Source organism: Aquarana catesbeiana, linkage group LG05 (genome assembly GCF_042186555.1).
Source record: "Aquarana catesbeiana isolate 2022-GZ linkage group LG05, ASM4218655v1, whole genome shotgun sequence".
Classification (NCBI taxonomy): domain Eukaryota; kingdom Metazoa; phylum Chordata; class Amphibia; order Anura; family Ranidae; genus Aquarana; species Aquarana catesbeiana.
Window position 1 is genome coordinate 557411682 of NC_133328.1, and position 9950 is coordinate 557421631.

The following is a 9950-nucleotide window of genomic DNA, read 5'->3' on the forward strand; positions in this document are numbered from 1 at the left end:
GGGAGACATTACTATATGTATATACAGTATACCTAGGAGTTGAGTAAAAAAACAGGGTTTTATGGTAATTTATCCCCTTCCCGCCGAGCGTACGCAGATGTGCGTAACTCAGCTTTCCGGGGTTATACCGGGATGATGACCGCAGCTGCAGGCATCATCCCGGTACCGTTGTTTAGAGCGGGCAAGCGGCTATCCAAGTATATTAACCGATGCGGCTAAAAGCCGCTCGGCTGTTATACCGGAGGAGCGGGAGGGGACATCCCCCCCTTCCGCCGCCTCCCGCCGCTCTTACCGGCCCTCCCGTTTGATCGGGAGGCCCGGTGGCCAATCGGCTGCCTCCGGCGGCTGGGGGCGGGCTAGAATGAAGCTGTGGGCGGCTTCGTTCCAGCCTTCCAATTGTAAACACGGAAGTGACGTCATGGCATCACTTCCCGTTTACTCGGCTGCCAATTGCGCCGATTTTAAAAAAATACATAGTATTCAGAATCGCCGTTTTCTTTTCGTTGTTCTGCTACAGTAATGGTGACTCCGTCAGGCCATTTATATATACTTTTGCAGGGTGGGACTTTAGGATTTTTTCCTGTGTGTTTTGTATGTAGTACTATGGTAAGAGGAGAGGGGAGGGAAAGCACAAAGCTCTGGCACTGACTACATTTCACGGGAAACCTAAAAGATGAAGACATATCCAGTATATAAAAAAAGCTATGCATGTTTGTGATCATTTTCTTCTCCACTCAGTTGAATCCTCCTGCACTGCGTCAGTTGCTGTCTGCACTTCAGACACATAGGAAATAAAAAACAGGCCACCGTACTCCAATGACATCACATGGATCCTGGTTCATTAGAACTTGCAAACACAAAAACAGTCTCGACCCATTGAACCTGTTTAGGGTTAGGGTTAGGGTTAGGGTTAGGGTTTCTATTCTGTTTTTCTATATTCTATTCTTGTCGTAATTTGAATTGCGGAAGACAGCTATATTCTTCCTATTTTATTCTGTTGTATTTTTTTATTCTATTCTTATTGTTTCTATTCTGTTCTACTCTGATTGGGTGGGGAGGCTATGGGGGGACAGAAGGGAGCGGCTGAGCTTGAGGAAAAGGGAGACGGTGGATGTGAACTGGAAGAGGAGGAAAGGGGACCATTGGAAGGGGAGAAGAGAGAGGATGGGAGGGATACAGAGGATGTAAAAGAGATAGAAAAAGAGGAAGAAGGAGAGGATGGTCTTGAAGAAGAGGAGGAGAGGGGACTATTGGAGTGGGGGTAGATAGGATGAGAGATAGAAGAATAGGAAGAAGGAAAGGGTGGACAATGAGGGAGAGAGAAGGAGGAGGGTGGAAAGGGAGGAGGTGGGGCTATGGGGGAAGGGAAGAAGGAAGGTGGAGGGAAATATTGGGAAAGAAGGAGGGGACAAAAGAGTTGATGGAAAAATTTGAGAAATTTGAAGATTGGATGAGCATGAGTAGACTATGGGGGAGTGGGGCAGAAGGGAGAAGATGAGCGGGAGGAAGAAGGAGAGGGTCGGCATGAAGGGAAAGGGGAGGAGAGGGGACTATCGAGGGGGGAGAAGAGAGAGGATGGGATAGAAACAGAGGGAATAGAGTAGATAGAAGAGGAAGAATAGAAGGAGAGGGTGGACGTGAAGGGGAAGAGAGAGGACTATTGAGAAAGGGAGAAGCGAGAGGATGGGATGGAAACAGAGGGAATAGAAGAAGAGAAAGAAGGAGAGGGTAGAGGTGAAGTGGAAGGAGAGGAGAGGGGACTATCAGAAGGGGTAAAGAGAGGTTGAGAAGAGAAACAAAGGAAATAGAAGAGACAGAAGAGGAAGAATGAAAGGGTGGACGTGAAGTGAAATGGGAGGAGAGGGGACTATGGCAGAAAAGAGAAGATGGAATGGAAAAAGAGGGAATAGAAGAAGAGAAAGGATAGGGTGGGAAAGGGGGAGAGAAGGGACTATTGAGGGGGGAGAAGAGAGAAGATGGGATGGAAATAGAGGAGATAGAAGAGGAAGAATAGAATGAGAAGGTGGGTGTGAAGGGGAGGAGTTTAAAAGAGGAGGTTATAACAGGGGTCATAGTACCTGTGTAGTGTGAGTACCTGAGTGTTGTCTGAGGAGTGTGTGTGGATGGTTAGTACTTGTGTAGTGTGAGTACCTGAGTGTTGTCTGAGTAGTGTGTGTGGATCGTTAGTACTTGTGTATTGTGTGTGCACGTAGGTCTGCGAGTGCACGTAGGTCTGCGAGTACCTGTGTATTGTCTTGTTGAGTATTAGTGTCAGGAAGCTAGTTGTTAGGTAATTTGGACAGGGTATAATCCCCAATCCCCAATCCTCATTAAATTAATAGGTACGATGCCGGGCGGGTGTGGAGAGGTGACTCATTGTACATCTTGCGGCATGTATGCGTTCCTTGATCATCCGATTGAGGGTGAATACTGCTGTTCAAAATGTAAACACATTGTTTCCCTGGAAGCTCAGGTTCTGAATCTGGGGAAGCAACTGTCAGTACTGAGAAGTCCCTCCATACTAAAGGAGAGCCAGGAACGTATACGGCAGGTCCTGGCAGGGGCCAGCAGAGAGGCGGGTGGAGACAAAGAGGTGCAGGCACTAGGAAAGAGAAGATGGTTGACAGGAAGGGTAGAGAGGTAAGTGCCAGGGAGGCCGATCCAGGGCTGGTGCATCCCAATAAGTACGCTCCATTGAGTGACATTGTTGACACCAGTCAGGGACCAGCACTGCTGGAGCTGAGGGACTCTCCTAGCTGCTGGGGGAAGAACTCCAGTGAGAGCGGGGGGGAAATGAAGGGAAAGGAAAGACAGATTCTGGTGGTAGGGGACTCAATTCTTAGAAGGACAGAGAGGGCAATCTGTAACAAAGACCTGAAGCGCGGAACTGTATGTTGTCTACCGGGCGCTCGGGTTCGGCACATGATGCACGTTAGCACCAATGACTAAGTCAGAGGCAGATGGAGTGTCCTAAAGAACGATTTAAGGGACTTGGGAGCTAAATTGAGGAAAAGGACCTCCAAGGTAGTATTCTCAGGAATACTACCGGTACATCAAGCCACACCAGAAAGGCAGAGGGAGATTAGGGAAGTAAACAAGTGACTAAAGAGCTGGTGTAGTAAGGAGGGGTTTGGGTTCCTGGAGGACTGGGTCGACTTCTCAGTCGATAACCAGTACTATAGAAGGAATGAACTGCACCTAAATGAGGAGGGTGCAGGTCAGCTGGGAATGAAGATGGCCGAAAAGTTAGAGGGTTTTTAAACTAGGCGACGGGGGGAGGGTCCAGAGCTAGAGATAGTCAGCGCGGAGCATATTCCAGAGGGTAGTATTGGGGGCATTAGTGATAGGTTGACCAAAGCACATAAACCCAAGGTAAGTATAGTAGCAAGTCCTAGTTGCAATCTCGGAACACCCAATAAGATGATAATATGTGACCAGTCTAAACTAAGTGCCATGTTCACCAATGCCAAGGGTGAACTAGAGATACTGTTGTATGAGGAGGATTTGGATTTGTGGGAATTTCAGAGGCCTGGTTCAACAGCTCTCATGATTGTTTGGCAACCATTCAAGGGTATACCCTTTATCGCAAGGATAGAGAGGGTAAAAAAGGGGGAGGGGTATGCCTATATATCAAAAATAATGTACAAGGGAATGTGAGAGATGACATCACTAAGGGAGCTAGGGAGGAGGTGGAATCCTTATGGGTAGAGCTCCAGAGGGATGAAGCTAAGGGGAAAATAATATTGGGAGTATGCTATAGGTCCCCTACCCTGAGGGAGGAAGGGGAAACAGGTCTCCTATCACAAATTGGATTAGCAGCAAGGATGGGAAGTGTTATCATAATGGGGGATTTTAATTATTCAGACATAGATTGGGCGGAGGGAACCACGCATTTATCTATGGCTCGCCAGTTCCTAAATGCCTTGCAGGACAATTTTATGAGTCAGATGTTAGAAGCACCAACTATAAATAAAGCGTTACTGGATTTACTGATTACCAACAATACAGACCTGATCACGGATGTGGAAATACGGGGCAGTTTAGGAAACAGCGATCACAGGTCAATTGGCTTCAGTATAGATCACACAAATAGGAAACATAAGGGGAATACAAAGACACTGAATTTCAAAAGAGCCAGCTTCCCTAAACTACGAACCTTACTAGAAGGCATAAATTGGGATAAAATCTTAGGTGCAAAGAACACGGAGGAGAGATGGGTTTGCTTTAAGAGCATATTAAGTAAGGGCATTAGCCAATGTATCCCATTGGGTAATAAATTTAAAAGAGTGAACAAAAGTCCTGGATGGCTTAACTCCAGTGTAAAAATGCATATAAAAGCAAAGGAGAAGGCCTTCAAAAGGTTGAGGGATCATCATCAGCATTCAGACTTTGTAAAGAATGCAACAAGAAATGTAAGGGTGCAATAAGGACGGCTAAGATAGAACATGAAAGACACATATCGGAAGAGAGCAAAAACAATCCCAAGAAATTCTTTAAGTATGTAAACAGTAAAAAAGGGAGGACAGACCATATTGGCCCCATAAAGAATGAGGAAGGACATCTGGTTACAAAGGATGAGGAGATGGCGAAGGTATTGAATTTATTCTTCTCCTCAGTATTCACAAAGGAATCGGGGGGCTTCAGTAACCAAAACTGCAGTGTTTATCCTCATGACACATCACAGGAAGCGCCTCCATGGTTAACAGAGGACAGAATTAAAATTAGACTTGGGAAACTTAACATTAATAAATCACCAGGACCAAATGGCTTACACCCGAGAGTGCTTAGGGAACTCAGTCAAGTAATTGCCAGACCATTGTTCCTAATTTTTACTGACAGTCTACTGACTGGAATGGTACCAGCTGATTGGATAAAAGCCAATGTAGCACCAATATTTAAAAAAGGGCCCAAAATACATCCCTGGGAATTACAGACCAGTTAGCCTAACATCAATAGTATGTAAACTCTTGGAGGGGATGATAAGGGACTATATACAAGATTTTAGTAATGAGAACAGTATCATTAGCAGTAATCAGCATGGATTCATGAAGAATCGTTCTTGCCAAACCAATCTATTAACGTTCTATGAGGAGGTGAGTTGCCATCTAGATAAGGGAAGGCCCGTAGACGTGGTGTATCTGGATTTTGCAAAAGCATTTAACACAGTTCCCCATAAACGTTTACTGTACAAAATAAGGTCCGTTGTCATGGACCATAGGGTGAGTACATGGATTGAAAACTGGCTACAAGGGCGAGTTCAGAGGGTGGTGATAAATGGGGGGAACTCGGAATGGTCAGGGGTGGGTAGTGGGGTCCCCCAGGGTTCTGTGCTGAGACCAATCCTGTTTAATTTGTTCATAAACGACCTGGAGGATGGGGTAAACAGTTCAATCTCTGTATTTGCGAATGATACTAAGCTAAGCAGGGAAATAACTTCTCCGCAGGATGTGGGAACCTTGCAAAAAGATCTGAACAAATTAATGGGGTGGGCAACTACATGGCAAATGAGGTTCAATGTAGAAAAATGTAAAATAATGCATTTGGGTGTCAAAAATATGAATGTAATCTATACACTGGGGGGGGGGGGGGGGGGAGAGAACCTCTGGGGGAATCTAGGATGGAAAAGGACATTGGGATCCTAGTAGATGATAGGAATGGCATGAAATGCTAAGCTGCTGCTAACAAAGCAAACAGAATATTGGCATGCATTAAAAAGGGGATTAATTCCAGAGATAAAACGATTAATCTCCTCTCTACAAGACTCTGGTCCGGCCGCACCTAGAGTATGCTGTTCCGTTCTGGGCACCAGTCCTCAGGAAGGATGTACTGGAAATAGAGCGAGTACAAAGAAGGGCAACAAAGCTAATAAAGGGTCTGGAGGATCTTAGTTATGAGGAAAGGTTGCGAGCACTGAACTTATTTTCTCTGGAGAAGAGACGCTTGAGAGGGGATATGATTTCTATTTACAAATACCATACTGGTGACCCCACAATAGGCATAAAACTTTTTCGGAGTTTAACAATACTCGTGGCCACTCTTAAAATTAGAAGAAAAGAGGTTTAACCTTAAACTACGTAGAGGGTTTCAAGAAACTATTAGATAAGCACCTGAACGACCACAACATACAGGGATGTACAATGTAATACTGACATATAATCACTCACATAGGTTGGACTTGATGGTCTTGTGTCTTTTTTGACCTCACTTACTATGTAACTATGTAACTATGACTATCGGGGGGGGGGGTGACAAGCGAGAGGATGGGATGGAAACAAAGGGAATAGAAGAAGAGGAAGAAGGAGACGGTAGACGTGAAGTGGAAGGAGAGGAGTAGGCAATTATTGAAAGGGATGAAGAGAGAGGATGGGAAGAGAAACAGAGGAAATAGAAGAGACAGAAGAAGGAAAAAGAGATTGGTGGGAAGGGAAGGTGAGAGAGGTAAAAGGAGAGGGTGGACGATGGGGAGAGGACAGAGTGAGGGAGGGAGAAGGTGGGGGTGTGAAGGAAAGGAAGGAAGAAGGTGTGGAGGGAGGAGGGAGGAAAGGGTAGAGGAAAGGGGCATAGAGGTTAAGGGAGAAAAGGGGGGGTAGGGGGAGGGAAGAATGAGTGGGGGAGAAGGTGGAAGGGTGGAGGGAAGGAAGAAGGGGGTAGAGGGAGGAGGGAGGGAAGGGTAGAAGGGGCAGGCATAGGAGTTGAGGCAAAGGGGGGTGAGTGGGGGAGAAGGAGGGAAGTAGAGGGGAGGGAAGAATGAGGGGAGAAAATGGAGGGAAGGAAGGATGGGTGGGGAGTGTACATCCTTCATGTGATATAGTGACATCCTCTGTCATTCCATACCACTTTCATGTGGTACATTTTGGTCCTGTCATCCCAGGTGCGCAAATCTTCATCCTACACTCACCTCAGTGATAGCCTCAAATCCGAAAATTTTAAAGAACGAAAATCTGAAAATAAGAACGAAAATACGAAAATTCAAAAATCTGGAAGAACAAAAAACATTTGGATAATTTCTATTATTGTTAAATTATTACTTTTAATAACCATTATTATAGTTTATTATTATTATTATTTATTATTAATAATAATAAAAACTATAATAATAGTTATACACTATTAAATTATAGGTATTGGAATTTCCTTTCAAATTTGGCTGTTCTTCATCAAATCCCTTCTTAGTTCTACATTCCTCTTTCTCTACAGATCTTGGTCCTCCTCATCAGATGTCTTCTCAGTGGTCCATGTTCATCTTCCTCCGTAGATTTTATTAGTCTTCATCCATGTCTTCTTGGTGACCCATTTTTTTCTGCAGATCTTGGAGGGCTGTAAGAACAAATATGAATTTTGTTAGGTACAGAATGAAAATAAAGTGTTACATATTGTACTTGAGCAACTCATACTGAGCCATGATGTTTATGAAGCCTAAACAATATTCTATAGCCTGTCAGCTGCGTTTTGTCTGATAATGTTATTGACCACTAACCATAGGCTTGGACAGAAGGGCTGATGAAAGTGTGCTCTGCAAGATGTCTATTGTACCAGAGTATTGCTTATCCATGGTTCTCTCTTCCATGCCCAATAGTCAGGATTCTCAGCTATGAGCTAGAACAACATCATTTGCTCTATGATTTATACCCAGCTTCAGCTATTTCAGATTTGTTTTTTGTTTTTTTAATGTTTACATGAATGTCTACTGACAAGTCTAATCCAATTTGGATTAGAACTGTTAGATATTTCATATATTTTTACATTTAGCAGCCATCATATTTTAGTTTTGGAAATATAATAGGATTTTGTTTGTCATTTGACCAATTTTACAAAGTGTCAATTTATATAGATCACAAAGCATTTGACTTCAGAAAACTGCAGTCTTGCCGAATTATAGGGTTTTCTGCACAATGTTGCAGTGCTTTGCATGAAATTAGATCAGATGGTAAATTATCATAAATTATAAAGACAAATCATAAGAGGTTAAAGCTATGTATCTAGTAAGCATGTAGATTCAACCCAGTGATTACACATATTAATCTCCTGTTATAAAACAAAAAGTTGCGCTGAAAATCCCTAAATAACATGAAAAGTCCAAACTGCGCTGAAACAATCCAAGTGGCAAAAATGGAAAGCAAAACAATGTGATGTTTGAATCAAGTGCTTGTATGTAGATAATCCAAGAATATCCTCCACCATGTGACGTCACCAACATTAAGATATAGATGTGCCCTTACCACAACAGGTGAATCCTCTATTATGGAAGGTCAAAAGCGCAATGGGAATTAACAGATGTAGCGTGTCCCAGGACCCTGTAGTGCAGATGACGTCCGTCTCTCCAGCCATTCATACCACACTTAGTGTAAATCGTCCAGGCACCCAGTAATACTCAAAAATAAACAGAGGGTTCCAAATAGTGTAAAAGCCCTTAGGGTATTTATTGAAGGAACAGAGCATTCAAAGGGTGGTAGATGGTGCATTAAAAATAGATAAAAAGCTGCAGCATAAAGGTAGAAAGACTTGCGGTGACTACTCAGTGTGTCCTCGCCCTGTATAATCTCCTGTTATGGAATACTTTATTCTCTTGTAAAATAAGGTATCTTATCTCAATCTCTTGTAAAATAAGATATTTTATCTTGGATAGTAACATACAGTATCTCAAGCTTGATTGACTTGGGTGAGGTATTTGAACTTACTCTGGTATTCATTTTGCAAATGTTACAATATAAAAACATCAATAAAGTGGTACATACCATCCAAAAAGAAAACAACTAATTTCTATTCATCGACAAATGAAAGCCAGTCTGTGATTGGATACTATTAATATGCACTGTGGATATTTCTGTTATTATTGCAGCTTTTCATGTAATAGCATGAAAAATTTACTTTTTGTCACAGGATGATAAACTTTTGGCCACAACAATTCCTGCCTCCAATAATACCAAAACATTTGTGTTTGCAAATTGTGTTTGATTAGGGACCTCAATGACTCAATAGAATGTTTGTTGGTACTTAGCAGCAATTAAGTTACCTAAAACAGAATTTTCACTCCACAGACTGTGGCAGAGTTTTGTGACCAGGTGTCAGCACCTGCTGGTGACACTGTGGTTCCCATAGGTTGTAGTTTCGATGTCCACCAGAGGGTGTCTCCCAGCAGCCAGCAGACCCCAGTAATCAGTTTTCACCTGATGCTGGCTGCTGGGAGGGTATTTAGGTCCTCTCCTACTAGTGCCACTTTCTCCAGTGCTTTGCTTGCTGCCAGATACGGCTAACCCTTATCTTATTCCTGCTGCTGCCCTCTTTGTTGTTTCCTGCTGCCTTGTACCTGTTCTCCCTTGTTCCTGATCCCAGGGTTGGTTCCCCATTCCCATCTGTTCCCTGTACCTCCAGTTTTCCCTGCTTCTCTGTGTCCCCCTTGTATATATTGTATATAGTTAGTTTTTAGGTTTTCTTGGTAATTATTAGTCAGATATTCTGTCCCTGGGTTTTTTGGGAGAATTATATTTTCATGTTTTCTGTGTGCTGGTGTTTGGAAATATTTTTATCACTGTAAATAAATCTACGTAATTTGTAGTCAGAGTCTGGATACTAAGAAGACGACTTACCCCAACTACGGTGACCTGAGAAGTGCCTTGGTCGCATGGAACAGTATGCTTAAAAGAGGGCATACCCTGACTATGAAATAAGCAGTATGAGGGGTATGGGTGGGAGGGTACCAGAAAACGCTAGCCGACGAGTGTGTAGGGAAGGAGGGGGGGGTTATAAGCCCCAGACTCCTCCTACAAACTCAGGCTAGCCAATAGCAAGCCTTCTAACTTGTAGTCAGAGTCTGGATACTAACAAGACGACTTACCCCAACTACGGTGACCTGAGGTGTGCCATGGGCGCGAGGAACAGTATGCTTAAAAGAGGGCAAAAATACAAGAACTAGGTAAGCATAGTGAAGTTTAATGGAAAACCATGTGCAC